Source organism: Peromyscus leucopus, chromosome 16_21, assembly GCF_004664715.2.
Source record: "Peromyscus leucopus breed LL Stock chromosome 16_21, UCI_PerLeu_2.1, whole genome shotgun sequence".
Taxonomy (NCBI): Eukaryota; Metazoa; Chordata; class Mammalia; order Rodentia; family Cricetidae; genus Peromyscus; species Peromyscus leucopus.
Window position 1 is genome coordinate 60,581,975 of NC_051084.1, and position 24,871 is coordinate 60,606,845.

A 24,871-nucleotide genomic window follows, 5' to 3' on the forward strand; every position below is an offset into this window, starting at 1 on the left:
TGGGATCTCCTGCTCCTACAGGATCTCTTTCCCTCGACCCTCGCCCTTTATTACTCCCACTCATGTCCAGGTTGTTCATGTAGGTCTCAGCCATTTCTCTGTCATTGGGCGATCCCCGTGTCTTTCTTGGGGTCCTGTTTTCCAGGTAGCCTCCCTGGTGATGTGATTTTTATGATTCTGAAATTTATCTACAATATAGCTATTTTAATTATGATAGCCAGAACAGAATGCTAATTCAAAACCCTAAATCATTACCAACTATACCAATTTTTAAAAATATAAAGTATCTTAAAGTCAAGGTCTCTTTCTGTAGCCTAGGCTAGTCTAGAACTCAGTAGATAGCCTCAAACTCTCCCCAGTCCTCCCATCTCAAGTATTGTTACTCTAGGCATGAACCACCATGTCTGACTCATCAAAAATCTTACATAAAAACACTGTAGGTTATAGTTACATTGGCTGGTACTTGTAACAAACTATCAGAGCACAGCCAAATACATGAATGTTTTCATAGTGATATGATTTAGTTCAATGGTGCTTTTAACTCTGTGATTATGATAAGCTCTCAAATTAGGAAGCTGCATTTGACTTTTCTAGCATGGTGACTTTGCATTATTTGTAATAGACATTTGTGGTATGAATAAATAACAACCAAATAAGGTTCAAATTTTGTCTCACACTATAGTTTGGATATGGAATGTTGCTAAGGTCCATGAATTACAGGTTTGGCTTCCAGGACAGCAGGAGTGTGAGATGCTTGCTCTTTAGGTGGTGGGGCCTGAAGTAGGTCCTTAGATCACGGAAAGTGTGCCCTTAAAGAGGAGTATAGATTCACTTTCTCTTTTCATTGTGCTTATTAGCCAGGAAGTAAACAGTGGGTACATACTGTATGTTTTTGCCCTTGCCATCCAGTACCACGTGAGAGGCAAAAAACTGGGGGCTTACCCACTCCTTGACTAGAACACTTAAAATAATGAGCCAAGCTAAACCTTGTTTTTCAGTAAGTTGCTATGGGATGTTCTGTATGGCAAATATGTTAATAAATAAAACACTGATTGGCCAATAGCCAGACAGGAAGTATAGGCAGGACTATCAGAGAGGAAAATTGAGGGAACAGGAAGGGAAGGGAGACTGCCTGAATCCGGTGCCAGGACAAGGAAGATGTAAAGTACCAGTAAGCCACGAGTCATGTGGCAAAGTATAGATTAACAGAAATGGGCTAAATATAAGAGTAAGAGCTAGACAATGAAAGACCTGAGCTAATGGCCAAGCAGTTTAAATAATGTAAGAGTCTGTGTGTTTATTTTATAAATGGGCTCTGGAACTGGAAGGACTTGGTGAAACCCGGAGAGAAAACTCTCCAGCTACAGTAAGTTAATTATCTCAGATGTTTGTTATAGTAACAGAGATCTGACTTGCAGCTAGACCTGCGGGTGGGTGGGTGGGGGTCTATATATTATATGAAATATTCACACTCAAGTCAAAATACTACTTATGGTTTAAAAGGACTGATTCTTTATTAAGATTAAAACTTCTACGTTCGGTATTAGCTATCACCATTCAAAAGTTGAGTGCCTGACATGTTACTGCTGTGTTGTGTAGGCAACAAAGCTAGTCATTATGAGAAACAAATGAATAAAATTATCACTGAGGGTCTTGGTCTCAAGGTCTCGTTTCCAAAATGGTAAACAACAACAGTAACAGAAATGGCCATTCCTAAAAGGGCTGTGTCCAGGTACAGCTTGCTCGACACAATCTGGGTATGATGTGTGCTCAGGAACAGAGTCATTTCAGTAGAGGCTATAGGAACTGGAGACATTTCCAGAGAAACCTCATCTGAGACTTAGTTCTCTCCAATGCCTACATGAAGTGGCATTACTGCAGGGATATTGCCATTCTCAGCAAAGCGGTCAGGAACCACTCTATGAGGCCAGGAAGGACAGTCTACCCCTCTACTGAGTTAGACTCATGTGTACTGCTCTATGAACTACAATAACTCCCTTGTAAGCAGCTAGGTATTTAAGAAATGAAAAAAAAATCTATCCTCAGGGAAAATAATGAAATCAAGATGATATTTAAAAAAAAAAAATCGGAGACTGAAGCTGGAGAGATAGTTCAGTCAGGAATTTCCTTGCCTTTTTCACACATGCAAGTGTGAAACCTGACTGAGTTTGGATCCCCAGCATACACATACAAAATTAGCAGTGACAGTACACATACGTGTAAGAAATGCCTGAGAGGGAGAGACAGACAGATCACTGGAGTTCACTGGTCAGCCAGTATAGGGCGGGCCATCAGTAAGTGCTAGTGAGAAACTGCCTGAAGAAAAGTTAAGTGGCTATCAACATAAGGAAGTTGCCTGATGTTACTTTCTAACCTCCACATGTATGTACACACATATACAACTGTTGAATGCACTCATACACACATACATACATACATATATATATATATATATATATATATCTTCTTTAAAAATGAATAATACAGAATATATGTGAGAAATGAAATACTTAAAATTGTGAGGATGAATATAGAATATTCTGTGATAGCTGGTGCATGGTTTGAAAACAAAATGTTCTAGTCATTCAAAACAAAAGAAGAATCATGGAAACTGAGCTAAGTCTTGAGAAATGAATATGCTTCACAGAGTAAAATGTGAATGGGTTCACTGGTATATACCCATGCTGGTTATCCCAATGCTGTAGCATACAGCCTCAAGCTTCATTGTTGAAATGTCTTCTAAGCTGGTATTTCAGGTTCAAGTGAGAGGTTTAACCTAGGCTTGTTGAGATATATAATACAACTTATAAAAACAAATACTTAACATGAAAGACTGATCAATCCCTCAGTACACAGTGCATTGATGTTGCTATTCCACAAAAGTTCCTTTCCATATGCTTAATTTTAAAATCTCTTTAAATTCTTTGTAACCTATTTTCAATACCATCTTTCACACAGACATCTTTGGTACATATTTAATGTAGGTCCTTAAATTCTATTGTTAAATTTTCTTGCATATAATTACATATACAAACCCATATAAATAGCATATAATGTTTGGGATATGTCTTAAAACTGACTTTTATTCATCTAAATGGGAAAGAAAGTTCTGTCAGCTAGTGAGTTCCAAAGATGTGGCATTGGTAATTTATTATATGTAGGAAGAAAATGAGAGACAGCAGTAAAGAAACAAGTAGCCACAGAAAACCAAGACAGGAAGAGGGAGATTAATCCCAGGGACTCAGCACACACACCTGTGGAGTCAGTTGACACTGGAATCGCCAGAAAAAGCTAGCAGGTTTTAGACTTTCAGGCAGGAAATGATGGTGCAAGATTCATCAGGGAATTCTCAGCTTTGGCCTTCGGGCTTTTCAGCTGGTTGGGTGAGGCCTACCTTCATGATCAAGGTAACCTCCTCTTACTCAAATTGGTCTAGTGATTGATCTTAACCACATCTGCACAGCAAGATACAGATTAGTATTTGAATGGTGACTGGGGACTATAGCTTGAAGCTTGCATGGGGATGGAATAGCAACTGGCTATTGACACAGTCATCTTTAACTTGGGAACTGCCTCAGAGGTCCTGCTAGTGAATGAGACAGGTAACCAAATGTCACAGAGCCTGGCCCATGAATCAACCTAAGAGCTCTTGTTTTTCAAATCTTCAATGATCTTATAATTTAAAAAAAAAAAAAAAAAAAAAAAAAACAGTACCAGATATTGGGGTGAAAGTTGAAAGATCAGAGAAGCAGAACAAGCCACAGCCAACTCCTCAGCCTATCCTGTTTCCATCAATCTTCAGACTGAAAGCCTCTGAGTCCTCACCTGAAAGACCTCAGCCAAAAAGAGCCTTTAGTTCCTGTCTCCTCACGTCTTATATACCTTTCTCTGCTTTGCCATATTACTTTCTGGGATTAAAGGCTTATGTGCTTCCCAGTATTGGGATTAAAATTGTATGCCACCACTGCCTGGATCTGTTTTCTTGCCTAGACTGAGTCAATTTCATGTAGTATAGGGTGGCCTTGAACTCACAGAGATCCAGACGGATCTCTGCCTCCTGATTGCTAGGATTAAAGGTGTGTGCCACCACTGCCTGACCCCTCTGTCTAATGTAGTGGCTGGCTCTATCCTCTGATCCTCAAGCAAACTTTATTAGGGTACACAGTATATCACCACAAGCTCTGCATGCATTCACTGTCACAGCAACTTCACAAAATGTTTCCAGACAGTGGAACAAAGATGTAGAGTTGCCTCTGTCTAAATGATGCTGAAAGAGTGGGTACTCTTTAAAAGATGGCTTTCTGATTTTATTTCATTTCCTTTAATGTTCTAATTACTGGGTGCTTTGAAATTCTTATTAAAACAGGGCAGAGGGAACCGGTTTACTCTGGTTATTAATACTTTGCCTTTGTACATTTTTATCATGTGCTCTTAATGACCAGACTAATAAATAATTATCAGAGAAAAAAAGCACACTTTCTCCCACCCATGTTGTGCTCTGCAAGTAACAGTTTGAGTTTCTAGGAGTAAGCTATACTTCCTAATGAAGTCTTATTTGACCTGTTTTCTCCTATACAGCAAAACAATGGTGGCCCTTTTATATTGCCCACACAATTTTTTTTCCTACCAAGAAATAAACAATCCTGAACTTAATGTGATGATAAAATTAGCTCTTTGACTCAGTTCTCTCCATCGTGTGTGAAAACAAACCCTAGTCTCCTAACATCATTTTATTCTCTTAAGTAATTCTGCTTATGTTTGTTCTGCATTTATGTTGGCAACAAATTTGATCATTTTAATTTTTGCTAATAAAAAGTTTATATAGTAGATGCAGGAAGGATCTAAACTAACCACAGATACTTAGTAGGAAAAGCTTCCATATTGCCTCCTTGTCAAGTCCTAAGATGTGTTTCCTGAAGTCTGATGTGGATACTGATGAATGTATGCTCTAAAGCCTTAACTTCTGTAATCCCTTTCCAAGACTTTATATTTAATGGTTTAAGGCTTAAAAGTAGAGTTGATATCCAAGAGCTTTCTCCAAGGTTCCTGTACCAGTATATCCCTTACAGACACGGAGTTTGTACTATACATTAGTCACATACCAATTTTCTCCTTTAAATTCTGAACCCTAGCTATATTGAATAAATTCTTGAATTTTGTGGAAACTTTCAAGGAAGAGAAGAATTATTCTGAATGTGCTCACAGAGTGCTGTCACTGGGAATGTTGCCCATCAACATCTCTTCAGTTTGTTAATTTTTCAACTAAATGTTGAAATGAGTATGTCATCTTTTTTTGTTTGTTTGTTTGCTTGTTTCTGGAAGTAAAATAAGTAGCTTTTCTGAGCTCTTTGAAGAAAGATTCTTCACTCTTACAGTTGTTTTTGTTTGTGAGTGATAAAAATCCAGCCATTATTCAATGAATAATTTGAGTTTTGTTTTAGGAGACAAAGAACAGAGAGCATTAGAACACTTAGTCTCCTAAATATAAACAAACTGATGTTCAGTCGTGTTCCTATGATGCTGTTCTCCTCAGTTTTGAAGAACTATCCCTTATTTCTTCCCAGAGACAAAGACATAAAGGAAGAACAGGGTGGAAGTGGAGCCCAGAGCATCAGAGCACCTTGAAATTTGACTTCATTTCTTTGCTGGTAGACTTCAGTTTTCACTCATTAACTTCCATAGCAGGGAACAACTCCCCTCTGTAATGAAAGTCTATATGAGTGTCCTCTTTTTTACTTGGTATTGATAGGGGTCCTTATCACAGGACATCAATTTCTATTCATATTTATGGACATAAAACGGAATTTTCTGAATGATATTTGTAGCATTTCACCAAACAAGAAATACAAGTGGCCAATGAACTTTTGAAAACTTGTCCAACATCTTTAGTCAGCAAGGATATGGAAATTAAAGCAGCATTTAATCTCATACTAGTCAATGCCTGTCAATAAGAAAACAAATTGGACAAATGCTCATGAGGATGTGAGGATAGCACCTTATGCAATGCTGGTAGGGTGAAGTTAGTACAGCCATTGTGCACGTCAATGTACATATTCCTCAAAAACACTGCAAGGAGGAATAAAAAAAAATGTAACCTACTGAATGTAGCTAAAGCTGCTCCTGGATTGCATACCTAAAGGGCTCTAACTACTATCACAGAGATTCCAGCAATTTTTTTTTTAATTCATGAACCATTCACAATAGCTACAAAATGGAAACAACAGAGACATCAATCACCAGATAAGTGGTCAAAGAAAATGTAGTACATATACACAATAGGATTTCATCAAGACACACAAAAATAAAATTGTGATATGTGAAGGAAAATGAATATAACTGGACATTCTTCTGTTAACTGAAATAACCCAGGCTCAGAAACACACACATATTTCTCTCATATGTGGTCTCTAGACTTGAACTGTGCATGTGTGTGGGGAGCAGGGATGGTAAGGGAGGGAGGGAGGGAGGGAGGGTGGGTGGGTGGGTGAGGGTAGGAAGGACAGTAGAAAGAGGACTGTGGGTGAGGGGAAAGAATTTTAAGGGAGAAGAAGGGAATATTTGTGACATTAAAGCAGAAAGTGGGGACTGTTTAGAAGATGGAAGGGACCATCAAGAGTGAGGAAGAGTGGTTGGGAAAGGGTGCTTGGAGGAGGGAGGTAAGTAGGAATAAAGAACAATGGCATACGTATAAGGACACCACAATTAAACCCGATACATTTTTTAAAAGAAATAGAGCCTCCATTCCAGAAAGTATTTATGAAAGTAGTTTCTCAGAATGTAAGATAGGCAAAATTGCAAAACATGTGCTCCATGAGAGAAAGGCCAGATATCATCTAAAGCTTGGATTCTAAGCAATGAATGCCCTTAGGGATGTGCTTGCTTCCTTGTATGTCTTACTGACCATAAAAGCCCTGTGGTTATTATTGAATAAATCCAAAAACTAAGAAAAGTATGAAAAAAAGTTTTCCACTAACCTCATGGAACACTGTGACTTCTAAGTGTAGCTTTCTGTCTTGCAGATATTTTCAGTGTGTGTGTTTTCCATATTTTGTCATGATGTATGTTCTGTTTGTAGTCACTTAACTTTGCAACATTATCATTCACCTACAGTACTGAATGTTATTAACAAATCTTACTCTTAATCATTGGTAATAATTCATCATGTGGAAATTCACAAGTGCCTAACAGTTTGATTCATTCTGGTTTCTCACATGGTATATGTCTTTGTGCTAAAAATCATTGAGTCTCTGTGATCATGTGTGCATTTATATACCTTAGATTATTTCCTTATGACAAATTTTAAAGAGGAATTATTGGCTCATAAACCTAATTCCCTGTATATTGTAAAACTCAATATTTAAAGTTTTGCTGTAATTTACAGTGTACACTTTTACTGGTGTCTTAATTATAAGATCTGTGCAATAGAGGAGAGGTAAATTTTCAAGTAATAATATTGATGAGGAATTTAAAATGAAAGAATTCAAGATAAGAATTCTTTTGTGAAGTGAAATTTAAGCGTGAAGCACTAATATTAAAAGAAGCATTAATTAATGGCTAAGTAGCAATGACTATCATTAGCAAATTGTGTCATTATACTGATGGATATAATTACTCAGAATGCAGATGAACTTAATATGGAATGATGACAAATAGCTCTGTTATTGCTTGTTGTTCCTGTTTTTAGTTCCTTTGCTTCATGTTAATGATTTGTGGCTTTCCTAAGCATCTTACAGTGTAAGACAAAGAGTATCTTTTTCCTTCTGTATACAATAGTCATTGATGGCTGTTAATAATTTTTCAGATGGTATTCTTGCCTTCTAAATGCTTTAGATGGACTTCCACAGAGAGTCTGTGAGCCCCACTTTAGGGCTTATCATGCAAGGCACAGAAATGAGCCTGATTTGGGAGGATAGGAATAGTAACTCGGGACTAAAGTTACAGGGCAAATCAAAATTACAGGAGATGTAGGACACACCCATGTTTGTTTAGCCTACAGGTACAGTAGTCACATAGCTTGGAGTCTTAAACTTCAAGAAAAAAAAATCTTTCTTTCTCATTGTCTTGTCGCTTTTGCTGGGGAGATGCAAACAAACTGTTCTCAGCCAAGACCCTGAAATCATGAGAGATAAAATAATAAATAAATATACAAATAAAACAATGAAGCCACCCAAGTTCATCTTAATGAACAAATAAGCTTATTCATTATACTTAGAGGAGCATGAGTAACGAGCAGCTTCATCAATGAAAATCCCCTCACGGCACCCATGATGACCCATAAAAGCTGCACTCCCAGAATTTCCTGCACAACTTGCAGGAAGCTCTACTGAAGAGTCTCTTCTCCCTGAGGAGTTCTTTTATAAACTCAGCAAAGGACTTCATGAGGCTTGCAAGTTTCATGACCTTTCTTCTGAGTCTTCCATAAGGCACAGTTCTGGGGTCTGATGTATGAAAAACATCATACATACCCTGCCTGGGGCATTTTGCCTGATGTTCAGGTTACAACCTCAACTCAGAAATCATAATCCTCTGTAGTAATGACGCTCTACAACTCACAAAACTCTGGTGTAAGTCTCTGTTGCCTAGCATTTTTATATGTGTTAGTGAGAAAAACATGGTGTTTGCTGTCTGGGGCCCTACCAGACATCAACCCCTTAGAAGTGATACCTAAGATAAGAATTGAGAAATAGAAAAGAACTGCTCTAAGTAATAGGCTGTAACTGGCTCATAAAGTATTCCAAACAAGCGAATGTTCAAGTTAGAATGGCATACAGAGCAAGAGAACACAGGCTTTGAGGCTAGTAGTGAAAGTACAGTATGGAGAATGTGTAGGAAATAGTGTAGAAAGGTAGAACAAAGAAACAAAGACAGATCACTTGGCCTTTATCCTGAGGATATCGGCATTGCCACAGAAAATGTGGTAGGAGACACTTGTGACAACATGTGTCTACTGGCAGTGGAGTGAGAGGTTGACTGAGGCAGAGTAGAATTTGAAAGGTCTTGTCAATGGTGGCCTTGTCTATGCCAATAACATAGGAAGTGCAGAGAAATGGACCAGTTTCCAAGGCATGTAGCAATATATAAGGAAGATGATTTGGAGCACAATTTTGAGTATTCTACTTCAGGAAACCAAGTGCATACTCAAAACATAGCTCCACTTTGGGAAAAGTGGAGAGGATTATCATAAAGAATAGAAATAGAAACTGAGTCGACAATCTTCATCCTGGATTATTATTATTATTATTATTATTATTATTATTATTATTAAGCCATGTATCTGCATCAACCAAATCAAAACATATCTTTTAAGACTCCATGTCCCCATGTGAAACAATGTCATTGCCAAAGTCTACTACCTTTAAACTACCCATAAATTTATCCCATTTCCTATGCTACTCAACCCAGTGACCTGCTCACTGTAGCTACGTTTTTAAAATGTGATTTAATGTTGTAAAAAAAAATGCAAGGCCCTTTTTATTTCTTATTTTTATGTCTGGTGCCCTGGCGCTTTGCAAAGAGCCTTTCCCAAACCAGGTGGTAACTGGAGAATGATGGTCAAAGCGACACTACATTTTCTGAGTCACATCCATGTTGACATGGCAAAACCTTGTACACAGAAGAACATGTGTAAAAACAATAGTCTAAGTGGGCTGGATACTGACCATATTTAATGGAAATTTCGCATAGACTTCTCTGCAATTTAATCTAATTATGCCAAGACAAAGAGCATTTAGTGACAGCCAATCTGCCCGGATAACAGAGATGCACTGCTGGCTGATGTTTCCTACCCCTTCGACTTTTTCTAAACTTCTCAGATGTGCCCTTGATGTGGACTGGGTATTTTTGTGAACGGCTGGAAAATTTCACTCACAGGCTGATGGTTCCAATGAACACAAAATACTTCTTCCAGAAAACAGTTGCCAATAAGCAGTATTTTTAGAGGCACATGTCACCATTCCTGTTTGCCTCTGTTGTGACTGCTAATGGCTCTGAATGATTAGAAAACAGCCTCTGATAAAAGGCATTACCCCACGTTTTCATTATATACCATGGTCAGTAAATGTTTACTACACGTCGGGATCAAGCTAACATGTCATTAAGCTGTGTTCCAGTTAAATCAGCTCCCAGACCATAGCTGCCACTCCACTGAACATTTGTCATTTGCCTGTGTCTGAAAGAGCAGCTTGTTCCTTTCCAGACTCTGAGAAATAAATACCCCTCAACAATTAATTCAGATTTTCTTCTTGTTATTGTTGTCATCTTTCAACGATACCATTGAGTTCATTTTCTGTTGGCCACCTACTGCTAAACATGCACCCAAACCTTAAGAGTAATTTGTTTTCCCAATCAGACTCCCCTGGAGGAAACTAAATTTTCATTTACAATTGGTTATCAATTTGTGATTGCTTCTGCCTTAGGGATGGGCCTTGTGTTCATTTCTCTTTGCTGCTCTGGGACCCTAACTGCTAACACCATGCAGGCCTTGTGCATGCTCCCCAGTCTTTGTGAGGGCATATGTGTGTTGATCATGTTGATTTAGAAGGCCTTGTTTTCTTGGTGTCCTTCATCCTCTCTGGCTCTTACACTCTTTCAGCCTCCTCTTCCACATGTTTCTGTGAGCCATGAATGGAGGAATTTGATGGAGACTTCACATTTAGGGCTGAGTGTTCCAAGGTCTCTCCCTCTCTGCCTGTGGGTCTCTGTATTTGTTCCCATCAGCTTCAGAAGGAAACTTCTCTAATGATGACTGAGCAAGGCACTGATAAATAAGTATAGCATAATGCCATTAGGAGTCTTTTTATTGCTATGTTGTTTTGTGTTTATTTGTTTTTAAAACAGTAATGTTTAATCTTATTCTAGGTCTCTGGGCTATCTAGGCTCAGGTTCTTGGTCACCTAAGCAGTGTCGGGTATGGGTTCCATCTCATGAAATGAACCTTCAGTTAAATCAGGTATTAGCTGGTGACTCCCACAGACTTTGTGTCACCACTGCATTAGCATATCTTGCAGGTAGGACACCATTATAGATCAAAGGATTTGTGGTTCATTAGTGTTTCATTTTTCCTTTGGCAGCATGTAGAGTGCCTTCCTCTACCAAAGATGTTAGAGTGTAGGGATAAATGCTCTATGTAGGTACCAGCTTAACATCTCAGTGTTCAATGAGATGTGGAGGTGTTTTCTTCAGCAATGAAGGCTTGCCATCAGTTTGTGGAGATCAACCTATAGTCATGGCAACAGCCTGTGTTGTTTGGGTTCCCAGGGATATCTTTGGCCAACAACTCAATTAGATGTAACCTCTTATTTCCAGTACTGAAAGCTTAATTTGGTGATAAGAGATGTCCAGTTGCTGCTCTGTCTGCCCCATTATTTGGTGATTTCATTTAGATGGCCTTCATGTATGTATATATTTTTAGGAAGTTTCTACTGTATTAGATTTCCATGCTACCCTTCAAATGGCCCTTAGCTTTAGCTTTCTCTTCCCATATCCCCTTCTTTGTCCTCCTCCCTGCACCACCTCCACATTTGATCCTCATATTTCAGTCGCCCTCCATCAATCCATAACTATTTTTCCCTTTCCTGGGGAGTGCTATCTGTCCTGCCCCCTCCCCATTCCCTTACTCTGTGCCTACCCTTTGTGGTTCTATGGATTACAGCTTGGTTATCATTGACTTAACAGCTAATATCTGCATATAAGTGAATACATTCCATATTTCTTTTTCTGGTTTTGGGTTATCTCAGGATGATTTTTCATGTTTTTATTTATTTTTTAATGGTTGAGTAATACTGCATTGTGTAAATGTACCTATGATGGCTCTTCTTGGTTGTTAACATGACTACAAATGGAATTAATTAAAACCTAAATTGCTAGTCACACCTGTGAGGGATTTCTTTCTTAATAAATCATTTTAAGTGAGAAGACCCACTTCTAATGCTGATCTTCGAGGTGGGAAAATATAACTTCAGTGGATTAAGGAAGATCCTCCTTTAAACTGGGCCACCATTGGACTGGTAGTCCTAGGTTTCATAAGAAAGCAGGTTGATCAAGCAATGGAAAGCAAGCCAATAAGCAGTATCCTTCCATATCCTCTAATAAGCCCCTGCTTCCAGGTTTCTGCCCTGGTTTGATTTCCTGCCCTAATTTCCTTCAGTGATGGACTATGATATGGAAGCATAAACCAAATAAACCCTTTCCTCCCCAAGTTGCTTTTGGTCATAGTGTTTCATCATAGCAATAGTAACCCAAAATAAAACAGTAGCACATTTTCTTCATCCATTCTTCTGTTGGGGACACCTAGGTTGTTTGCAGTTTCTGCCTATTATGAATAGAGCAGCAATGAACATGCTTGAGCAAGTGTCTCTGTGGTAGGATGAAACAACCTTGGGTATGCCCAAGAGGGGTATAGCTGGATCTTGAGGTAGATCAACTTTAATCTTCCTAAAGAAGGGCCACACTGATTTCCATAATGGCTGCACAATTTTGCACTCCCACCAGCAATTGCTGAGTATTCCCCTTACTCCACATCTTCACCAGCATGACCTATCACTTGTTTTATTGATCTTAGTCATTCTGATGGATACAAGATGAAATCTCAAATAGTTTTGATTTGCATCTCCCTGATGACTAAGCATGTTTAACATTCCTTTCAGTGTTTCCCAGCCATTTGAGGTTCCTCTTTTGAGAATTCTCTGTTTAGATCTGTATGTACCCCATTATTTAATTTTATTGTTTGCTTTCGTGATATCAACTTATTCTAGTTCTTTATATATTTTGGATATTAGCCCTCTATCAGAGGTGTAGTTGGTAAAAATTCTTTTCCCATTCTGTAGGCTGCTGCTCTGTGCATGCATGCTTCTTCAGTGAAGTATTTTAATGAGCTTTCTGAATTATTTATAAACTTTGCCATTCACTCTAGGAGGCTGTCCTTGCTTCCATTCATTTTTTCCTAGTCTATTGAGAAATGGAATCCTTTTCAGAAAGAAGTGGGGAGAAACAAAATTACATAGAACTTATCACTAAGTCAAGTAAGTCATTGTGTTATATAGGGTGCATACAATATAGAGAGGTTGGTGAGATGGCTCAGAAACAAACAAATACTTCTCTTACAGGGGACCTGAGTTCAGTTCCAAGCATCCATATCAGCCACTCACACAGAGTGTAAATCCAACTACAGAGGATCCAGATCCTTCTGTTCTCCACATGCACCTACACCAACAGGACCATACCCATACACAGACACTCAGGCATACACATAATCAAAGGACATAAATCTTTAAAAATAAAGAATGTGTATACTACTGTATTCTGCTCTGACAGACAGGATTTTTTTCCTTTAAAAATTGGAGAAACAGAAATTTTAGTATCTGACAAAAAAAAAAAAAGCCTGCCTGTTTCCTTTCACAGAGTAATAGTGAATCAAAGCAGCAGCCCCATAGAGAGCCTTCCATTTCTCCTACTGTGTGTGGATATGAGAAAGGAAGTGCTTGTTTTTGAAAACACCCCCATGCTACTATGATGTCAGCAGTACGAATTACGACTACAAGCAATTAGAGGGGAAAAGTCTTTTGGGTGCCATTTTGGCTCTTTGTAAGCATGGCTATAAAAATAAACTGCATGTTTGGACATGCTTAGTCATAACTTTGAGGTTAAGAATGAAGAGGGAACAGAAATACTATCAGGAGCGTAAACATGTTTTTCATTCTCATGTGTGAAGTTCAAATTATTTTCCACACCTCCAACTATGAAAAGTTGATATCTTTTAATCTGCCATTTCTCTAAAACAGCATTCTATCATTTTATGCTGGTTAAGGCCGAGACACTAAGAATACTGTGTCTGGTTCTCTTTGTTCTCCTGAGTTTTCACTGAAAATGATCTGTTGATATAAAAATAAGATTGTGTCTTCTTCTCCACATTCCATGCATGGTCGCACAGCTTGTGACATTACCCAAGCAAAGACACTCCAGAGAGCTCCAAAATACTGGGGAAGCTGGGCCCATGGCAGTCAGCCTTTGTGCCAAATAAGCTTCCTGGGGTGACATTCAGCATCCATTATTCCTTAGACTGGGAAAACTCAGTTGATGGTGAGTTCTGAAAAGGATAGGTCAAATAGAATGAATCATGAACGAAGATTTTATATTTTCTCCCCTCTCCCAGCAGAACATTTTTTTGTTTGTTTTCTGAATCAGAGAATGTCTTCTAAAATCTGGATTCTAGAGCGTCGTCATGAAGGTTCATTTGATATCATCTGCTGCTCAAGTTTTTTGCATCTTCTCATCAGAATGGGTCATGATTTATTTTTTCCCACTTGCTGAAAAATGGTTTGTAAATGATATATGCCAGCATGTTTCTCCTAGCAAAAAAAAAAAAAAAAAAAAAAAAAATTATATTCTGCCAACAGTTTTTCTTGAAAGAGACTCTTATGAGATTTAATCTTCCACACTTCACTGCATGTCTCATGTTGGGGTTGGCATGCATTAGAGTCATTTAAGGATGGTTCTCTCTGCTACATTAGATCGGGAGCCTGTGCATGCCAAGCTCTTCACATCACTCATCCTAGAATATCAGTAATGCCTAAGCCAGTATTTCATCCCTAGTAGGCATTAAAACTATCAGATGAAATTGTTTTGAACAGGGAGCCTACAGAGAAAATAATATATATCATGCTAAGAAGATTTTAGCGTAAAAATGTATTTAATGGCAAACTACTATGCATGACTGTGGACTTAGAGACAAGACCTTGTACAATGAGCTGCTTGCTTCTGTCCTTATAAAATATGGTTGATAAGGAGGGTATCATCCCTTTTGTGTAAAGACCCTCACTGCTCAGAAGTGGGAACAGAGGTACTTGTTAACTGGAGACACAATTTGATGGCACTGCCTTCAAAGATTTGATCTACTTAGAATCCCAAAGTAAGTAGCACACTAAATGAGTTCAAGCTTTGTCCCTAAATGTAAGGAAGATTCTTAAGGGCTTAAGGAACAAGTGAGAACAAATTACATGGTAAGCAGGAAGCTGAGGTTTGCTCTGGTATGTTCTGGTATGAGAGTTACCAGGTCAAAGAGGAATCTTTGAAATGAGAATCGCTTCTTATTTAAATGGAATAAATGCAAAATTTTGCCGTGGTGATTTATAATCTATTGAGAATTTGTTTGATGTTATGTTGCAATAAACCATATACTGTTTTGAGGATATTCCTAAGGCGATTGTTTTCCTGGTGAATGATGATTTTTATATTTGCATATTATCTCTTCCCAAGATATGCTTTTTATTCACTAATAAGGGCATTTAGTGTTTTAACCACATTATTTGCAGCTCCCTGTATGTGGTTTTATTGGGTACTTATTGCTAAGGTGACATCCTGAGAAGTATGTATCTAAACTAAATAGATTTTCTTTCAAAATCACGTTTTTTTCCAGAGGCTTACTTCTAAGATCCTACCATTGTTGAGGTCACACCCTGAAAATAAGTTAGGCCAACTAAAAAAATTTTTTTAAGCCCACTCAGGTGTTATTAGATTTGAGACAACAGTTTGAACACACTGGGTTTTATTTCAGTTTATTACACATCTGAGGATAGAAAAAATAACTATACTTTTCCAAATAAATATCTTTCTCAGCTTCTCATCATAAGTAGATAGTATTTTATCTCATCTCTTGCCTATCTCATGTACCACCTGAAATGGAAGTCTTCACTTAAATTACTATTGTAGTCCTTGGTACAGGCATTTCAGAGCAAAACCTGGGCTAGTGAGGATTATTGGGGCTTTGTTCACTGCACTGTGCTCTGGACTGTGCCAGTGGTAACCAGAGAACTGGGGAGTTAGTCACCATCAGAGCAGGAAAGTCAGCGGATAAGGTTTTGTCAGAAGAAGGATATGGCCAGCACTTAGGCAGACTTGGGGATGCTGATGAGTGTCAGAGCAATGCACAGGGAAGACAAAGCATAAGGTTCACAAGACAGAAAGTGATCTGGAATTACAGAACAACTAGACTGGTTAAAAGGGGACCAGGTTTCCAGGTGTGAAACACAGAGACATCACCCCTGGAGGTGGTAGTCCTGTCCAACACAGGAAGCAGACACCTGTGAGCAACATGTTCCCTCTGAGACCGGGCTGCATCAGCTACATCTTGCAGCATGTCTTGAAAGAAGTGTGATGCATCATTTCCCAACCTGCTGATGTTGACTGCATTAGTTGCTAATTAAGTCACTCACCTTTGGAGCTCACTCAGGCTCACTGCTCTGATTTCTTCATCTGTAAAATAAGGGTTAGACCCTGTTAGCCACCTCACAGGTACCTCTGGGAAATTACCTGACTCTATAAAGTACTTGAGCTCACTTCTGTAAGGAGCAATCTCTGATATAGAAAGGTGTTGCATTTTTGCAGCAGGTTGACTGTTGGAAAAGATACATACCAGTAAATTCTTATTTTTATACAACTTCCTTCCTTCTGTCTACCACCAGTATCTGCTTCCAACTTTGTTACCTTGTTAATCCCTCTGTGGTCAATATTGTTTTAAGCTTAGTGGTTCACTTATGTGGCATCCCTGAGCATGTGGTATTATCTCTGTCTACTGTCACTTCATTAATTGACAGAGTGGATAGGAAACTCAAGCAGTACAAATCAAGGTGATGATAAGGAGAGGAACATTTTCTCAGTTGTTTTTGTGCATCTTCTTTTCGAGAAGAATGTCCTTACTTTTGAGTTTTAGGTGGAAGAAAATTTGACAGAATAGAACCCTTAATTGGAGTTTTAAGTAGGAGCCAATTTAGTGTACTGTTCATAATTTCACAGCAACCCGCACACAGGATCTTTTCAAGTGAATTCAGGAAACAAATCAAAAATCTGTCAAGGAAGTGAATGGAGAAAGGGGAGAAGATCATTGGCAGGAAGTATAGGATTCAGTTTTGTGTCATCCTTTGTAAAACACATGCAATGTCTAGAGTTATACAAAAAAAAAAAGAATTAGACACACATTTAAAAAATATTATTAGTGTGTGTGTGTGTACATGTGTGCATGCCAGAATGGGCTGTAGAGGTCAAAGGACAACTTTTGTGGATTGGTTCTCTCCTTCCACTTTGTTTTGAGGCAGTCTCTCTTGTTCCTGAGGCCTTTATACCCCCATCGCACTGTCCCCAAGATGCACATCACTCTCCTTTCTCTGCCTCTCATCTCATGCTAGGGTTACAAATACACATTGCTGCATCTGGATTTTTTTCTATGGGTGTCCAGGGTTCAAACGCGACTGGGCAAGATTTCATGGCTAGCACACTTGCCCATTAAGCCATCCCACCAGCCCTTGATATGCTTTTTATTCTCAAAGTGCCTGCAAAGTTTGTCAGGTGAAAGATGGCATGTATATTGGACTCTGTGACCCAAGAACTCAATGTTTACCTGGCATGCTCATTTTTTTTCTCCCTGAAACAGATCAAAATGAGCAAATATTATAATGGTTAAAGGCATTTTTTAAATATAAATACCTTAAGAGAGTTGTACAATTTGACAAGTCAAGAAATAGAGTAAAACATGGGAGGGTTGTCAGGCTCAGTCTTCTAAGGCTTTGTGGGCAGAGAGGACTCAAGCAGAGGCTTCAACACAGGACTATTCTCTTGAAGTGTGGGAAGCATGGTGTGCAGTTGGGTGAAAGGGCAGTGGTGAGAAGACATTGAAAAGCAGATCAGCAGGGTTGGGGATTTAGCTCAGCGGTAGAGCAGTAGAGCCCTTGCCTAGCAGGCTCAAGGCCCTGGGTTTGGTCCTCAGCTCTGTAAAAAAAAAAAAAGAAAGAAAAGAAAGGAAGGAAGGAAGGAAGAAAGAAAGAAAGAAAGAAAGAAAGAAAGAAAGAAAGAAAGAAAGAAAGAAAGAAAGAAAGATCAGCTACTTCAGTCAAGCTTCATGAGAACAAAATAATTAAAATGGATCCGAAAATTTAAACGATGAAGGCCATTAATGTGAGCGTTGAACCGTTTGGCAATGAGCGGAGAGACCAGAAGACAAAATTGATAGGACTCATTCTGGTACCATTAGCACAACCAGAAGAGCCAAGAAAGAAGAGCTGGATGGTCAGAGAGATGAGGAGGTTAACTAGGGACGTATTAAGTTGAAAGTGCTGGCAGGACATTCGATATCAGAATGCATGTGAGCCTTTTAGTGGAAAGTGCATTCGCACACACAGGAGATGACTGAAACCTTGGAATCGCTGCAAGAGAAAGTCTTTGACCACAGAGGATTAAAGTCATTTTCCTGAACATCTCACTAAGAAAACAAGAGCGCACAAACAATGAATGGACAGAAATGAGGTTAATGTCCTGGAGTGTGGCATGGGGCTGGGCAGAGAGTGTTAAAAATGAAAGACTGTACAGGACTTTCACTGTTACAAATAAATGTGGAATCTAAGAAGAGATGCCAAATTTGGAGATGAAAATGAAATGTGACCTTTCCTGAGAGCAGAACAGAAGTGAGAATTAAAGACATGCTGTAATAGATTAAAGAGGGAACATGGAGGGAGAAAATTGAGACAATGATCAGGAGACTTTTTAATCATCATGTTTGATAGCAAGAGGAAAGAGAGAGAATTATATGAATTGTAAAAATACCCTTAAAAGTGAACCACTCTACTTTTCAGTTTAGGGAACCAGTGAATTTTAGGTAGCTTTATAAGAACTGTGACACTTTGACAGGCCTGTAAATGGCAAGAAAAATTCCAGTGTGTGACAGGGGAACAAACTGAAAACCAAGAGTGGAACGTGGGAGCTCCCTGAGCAAATGGGGAAACAGTACCACGGACATAATTGAGTTGTCCAGCTCTGTAAGCTCTATTGCATACCCAGATGGTTGTAGCCATTTGTAGGGTCTCCAAATGACTCAGAAATGGTTTTGAAGACAATCTCAGCAGTGACAAGTCTTTTTATGATGCAGTTTTGTGGGTTTGGCATGTCTTTCTAAAGAAAAATTACCTTACAATCTCTGTTATCTTTGCCTTGCTAACATCACAGAAATGGAACAAGTAAGATCTCTGTAAGACTTCTTCCTGAGAAAGAACCCACACTCCCACAGTGCATTCAGCAAGGAGTGGGAAGGAATTCTCCTAACATTGCCCCGCCTAACACATTAACAGGAATCAGGTACAATTTTTTCAAGGCCTGTACTTTCTGAGAAGTACAGAATGATATATCTAGTATTGTCCAAGTCTCTTCTAATCTATAAGAAGCCGCTCGTGAGTTAAACTTCATAAAAATTTATTTATTTCCATGTGCAAGAAAGGACATATATGAGGCTTCATCTTGCAAATAAAATCATTTTCAAATGCTACAAAATAATGCTGTGACTGCATTATTATCAGAACCTCATTATAAATATGATGAAAAGGTATTTTCACACTTACTTTCATCAAACTGAAAAATGGCACAAATAAGTCTAAATTCTAGTTCAACGGCACAAGTGACTAAAACAGCAACAACAGCAACAACAACACATCAAGGGACCAGTGAAAGGGCTCAGTGGGTAAAGGTGCTTGTCACCGAGCCTGTCAGCCTGGGTTTGATCTCTATAATCCACATGGTGGGAAAGAAAGAGCCAGAGTCGTTCTCTGACTTCCACATCAATTCTGGGTTCCGTGCCCCCATTCAATGCCCCCCCTTCTCTCTCTCTCTCTCTCTTTCTCTCTCTCTCACACACACACACACACACACACAAATAAATGTTTAAAAGGTCTATAAGTTCATTGAATAGATAAGTGCAATATTTATTTTAAGTACTATTACTCAAAATTACATTCTAAAGTTATTACAGGAATGTAATGGTACAGCACTAACCCAAAGCCAATTGAAGATGCAGTTTGAAAGTAGGAGCTGCACTTCAGAAAATACATTAAAATTGCAAATGAGGTTAAGAACACACAGTGCCATCACAGAAGCTGGATTGAAGTGTGCCGTGGTAGACTCCTGGTTTTATTCACAAGGATACTGAGGCCCATGATGCCAAGGAACCCAATTTAATGAATAGCTACAGATGAAACCCATAAACTCCCTCAATACAGGAGGTACACTAAGCTGTGGTAGAGTTTATATTTTTATAACCGCTTAATTAGAGAAACTCCAAACTCAATTTGAATGAAGCTTATGTTCAACCATTTTACAGTCAAGTGTTCAAAATATTTTTGAATAAGCAGGCATTGTTAAACTTTTATTAAATTTGGCATGTTGATTAATAAAGGGAAAATTCCATTTTAAAAAACATATGTCAATTTCAGCATGGTTTAAAAAAAATCAACTTACATTCTTCATAAAACCATACATTTCCTCATTCAATTAATTTTATTAACATTTATAGACTGAATTGTTGCAGGAGCTTTCAAGGCATTTTTACACTTTTAAGAGCCTATGTTTGTCACACAAAAGAGCATGTTACAAGTAGAAACTGTGGGAAAGGGTATTTTTATAATGTTATACACTTCTGCTGTGGTTTTGCTCTTATGACTGATGAAACCATTGATCTTATGAGATTATCACTTAATTTGAAAGTTACAAAAACATTGTCATTAACAATGAACTAAGACCTATCATTGTTTTAAATGCACATTACACACTTAATATTTTATGGAAAGATAAGTTTTACACATGAATAACTCTGAGTCCTATTCATGAGGAAGTATTTTATATATAAAATCTGGAATATTCAGATACCTTCAGTGATTTTTTTTGTAATCGATTAATTAATTTATTTCATAAAGACTTGTTTTAGTTGAATAATCAAAATTTCCAGGGCATAGTGGCTGAGGTAGGGAAGATCATAATTTCCAGGTCAAATGCATAGTAAGACCTTGCCTCTGAAAGATCTCTATTTAACTCAAATTTTATTTAAAAAATGTTTTCTTTTTCTTTTATATTTTAAGTACTTTTTCTTTTTGAATATATTTAAATATTTAACTAATTAATACATAATGATTGTTTACACCGTAAGTTTAGATTTAAAGTTTTCTGTAGCATTTCTTCAGTTGGGGTTGTGGGTGTGATTTAGAGGTGATATACCTTCTAAAAAGAGCTGGTGTCTGTGCAAGTGTTCCCTGTACAACTCTTGGTGCTCATTACTTCATAAACTAGGAAGCTTTTGGGTTGGTAAAGTGTAGAAGAGTTGCAGGGAGCTGGTATCCATCAATAAACCTTTAAAACAGCATCATGTGTATAAAACATCAACATTTAAAGTGAAATCATGGTGTTTTTGCATGATTCACATACATTTTATTGTAATGTAAAGCTTGTTTTTAAAACTAAATCACTACTGACATAAAAAACTCTTTAGAATTTATTCCAAGAGTATTTAAAAATAAAAATGATCCTGCATTCCAGAAACAGCCCAAGAAGGAAAGGAACAATAGACTAAATACTTAATAAAGCTGTTTGGACCTAAGTGTGGATCCCAGTGCTCCAGAAGAGAGTCAGTCCCCTGTCTCCTCCTACCTAGGCCAGGCCTCAGGCCTCTGGCTAACAGGGAAGGATAAGCCATCCCTTGCTCTTGGCTATTTCACCCCCCAGAGTAACTTCTTTGCTCTCATCTTTCGCCTTGTCCTCTTTTGCCCAGTGGCTCTCCAGCTACTCTGAACCTGACTTAAGCTTCCTGTTTGAGTGTTGTAGAAGTACCTGCAATCTCTCTCTGCTTAGGCTCACCTGTGACATTTCTCAGTTTGATGAAAGTAAGCAGGAAAATACTTTTTCATCATACCTATCAGTTCTGATAATAATATAGCCATAACATTATTTTGTGGCATCTGAATATGATTTTATTTCCAAGATGAAGCTCATATATATCCTTTCTTGCACATGGAAATAAAGAAACTTTTGTGAAGTTTAACTCACATGGGTGGTTACATGTATCCTAGAAGTGCATGGACAAATACCAGAAATATCATTCTGTACTTCTCAGGCCAATGAAACGCTTGTACCTGATTCCTGTTGATAATGTGTAAGGGGGATGTTAGGCGAATTCCTTCCCACACCTTGCTGAATGCACTGTGAGAATGTGGGTTCTTTCTCAGGAAGAAGTCTTACAGAGACATCACTTGTTCCATATCTGTGATGTTAGCAAGACAAAGATAACAGAGATATAAGGTAATTTATCTTTGGAAAGACAGGCCAAACCCACAAAGCTGCATCATAAAAAGACTTGCCACCGCTGGGATTCTCCATTTCTGAGCTTGGGAGCAGAGTTTCACACTTGCTTTTTGTCCCTAAGCCCTCCCTCTACCCTCTCTGATCTAGGCCTTCCTTTTCTTCCTCTGCCAATTCACTTACAGACCCTTAGTTAAGGCTTCCCTCTGTTTACCTTTTTTTACTCTGACTTTCTCTCTCTACATCTGGGGTCTTGGATCACTGTGTGGAAGTAAACACTAGTTGGGTCCATGTGCTTTCACTTTCTGATATGGTACCCATCTTTTGATGTGTATTTTTATTTGGGGACACCTGCCAGCTCATGTTATGATGGTGTATAGAATTCTAGATTTACCAGGCAGAAAATATCTTTCCCATTGACATACCCAGATACGATTATAATCAGTGGGAAGTTTGGTGAGATGGAGGAACAAAGTGGTTATGTCACTAAGAGAAAAGGCATTTGGTCTATGGGAGTTAAACTGTGGTTCGAACACAGAGCATAAGTTATATAGTTGCCTTGACTTACTGTGATGCCTGCCAACTGGAACATTAAAAAGGGTGAGAAACCTAGTTATCTTTACCTATCTCAACAAGCCCTTCTCTTGGTATTTTTGTAAGTGGGTTGAGTTTACATACATAAAGTTAACATTCTTTAACAAGGCATGCATTTCAATATTTCATTTTCCTGTAATATAGAGAGTAAAATACGCTTAAAACAGGGAGGCAGGAGTCCTGGGGAGAAACCCAGAGAAAATGGCAGGCTAAGTTTTTCTTTCTCTTTTTGATATCAAATCAAGAACAGACTCAGAGAAAAAGGCAGGCAGCCTCTGAGACACCAACACGGTGTATCATTTTCCCTCTGGAGAGGCTCCGTTCGGCTCTCCAATTGAGCCTCCAGGCCACGCTAGATGTAGCGTTTATGAATTTGAACTTTTATGGAGACATTATTGGAATTGTTGTTTTCCAAATTGTGTTTTATATGTTCATCTTGTGCTTGCTGGCTTGTTTCATGAGTCATTTATAATTCTTCACACTGGACTTTTGGCTGGACTTGAAGGGAAGGAAAAGCTAATATACAGCTAACGGCCATGCATTTGGATGGAAATGGAAGAACAGAGATAGGCCAGTGTCTGAGACCTTCAAAGAGCATGCGGCTTAGAGGCTATTGGAAGAGTGGAGATGTACAGAAACTGACACAGACAGAGTGAGACTAGAAGAGGTGCCAAAAATGGTAGCAGTATTTTATAAAAGATATTGATATTCAGTATTAAAATGCTATATTAGTGATTTCCTAATGTGGTCATTATGTGGTCCCGAAATGTGGTCACCAAAACTACTTTCCACCAGATTTCAAATTCTATGCATCCTCTCTACTGAGGCCATTCTGAACAAGATCTGGAGAAAGCCACCCCAGGTTCCAATTCCCTTCTCTCTCAGTTCAACGCTTAGAGACATCCTCTTCTTCCCTGTGCTCAACTGCAGCATGCATATAAATGAGAGACAAATTTACTTGTCTGCCTCACAAATTGCCTTTCATTGAGTTTCGCATATTCTGTTCTGTCACCATGGAAGACGTTGTGAGCTAAATATTCTATCTTGACTGAAATGCCATAGTCATTTATCTCTCCTTCTGAATAATCTTTATTGCAGGATGGACGCTCAGGAGGTTTCAAAGGATTTTTGAAAATATTTCTCCACATCTGATAAATTGTCACACATCTCTCAGTCCACCCCTCCTCCTTTTCCTTTGCTTTTCAAGCAATTTCTAAAAGCCTGGCATAGTGGTGCAAGCCTGTAATTTCAGCTCTTGAGATACTGAGACAGGGGACTCATGACTCCCAGACCATGCAACCAAGGTCTCCATCAGATGAATGTGTCTCAAACAACAAAATCATTTTTTTTTTGTTTTTTTACTAATTACTATTTGGTTTCTCTTCTGTTTCGTAGAATCTCAGTCCCCAGTACCTTTGTGCTTTATGCCTCATGTGTCTGTCACTGTCAAATCACCCTCCAGAGGGCTTTTAATTGAGTCATTTTTATTGTTTGTTTTCTCTCTTCGGTTCCTCTTTGCTTAATGAACCAGGAATAAGGACCTCAGTCTCTGAGTTCACCTCTCAGCATAGTCCCTGAATGGAGGCCATATCCTCTAGACTGCTCTTAGAAGAGTGGTTACTGCTGCAGTCTTTCTTTTCTCCCTGGTGTGCTGATGTTCCATAGCACTCTCCTGGTTTCTCTTAAAGAAACTTTCAAAACCTCTCTCATGGACACACCCTTCCTTGGCCAGGGATTCTCAAATCTCTGAAATCCTGAAATGGCTCAGGATAAAATACCCAGGTCTCCCTAGCTATAACACTTATTTCAATTTTTAAACGTGTTTGCATGCATGGTCATTTTAATGATTAGATTTATGCAAGCTCTCCACTAGAAACAAATAATCTTGGCAAATGACACTTAGGAATTATTTCCTGATAAAAGTCGGTGAAAAAATCGATATATTATCAAGAATATATATAAGCTTGATAATCTTTGCCAGACATGTTTCCTGTGTGCCTGCTCTACATATTCACAAGGATGGTCTACATCTTGGCAACCAGGTTTAAAACCACTAAGTATGGCAACAGGAGAGGGCTCCCCAAGATGTTTCTCTGAGGCATGCTTTCTTAAGTTGTGCATTTGAGACCATGCAGGTGGTTCATTTTGTTTTGTTTTCTTGAATAAACTTGGTCAACTT

At 38.5% G+C, this 24,871-nt stretch overlaps 1 protein-coding gene across 2 annotated transcripts in view; it reads left to right on the forward strand.

Moving 5' to 3' along the window:
* Positions 1-24,871, forward strand: part of Kcnq5 (potassium voltage-gated channel subfamily Q member 5) — a 543,303-nt gene that overhangs the window by 159,347 nt on the left and 359,085 nt on the right. The window lies entirely within an intron of this gene.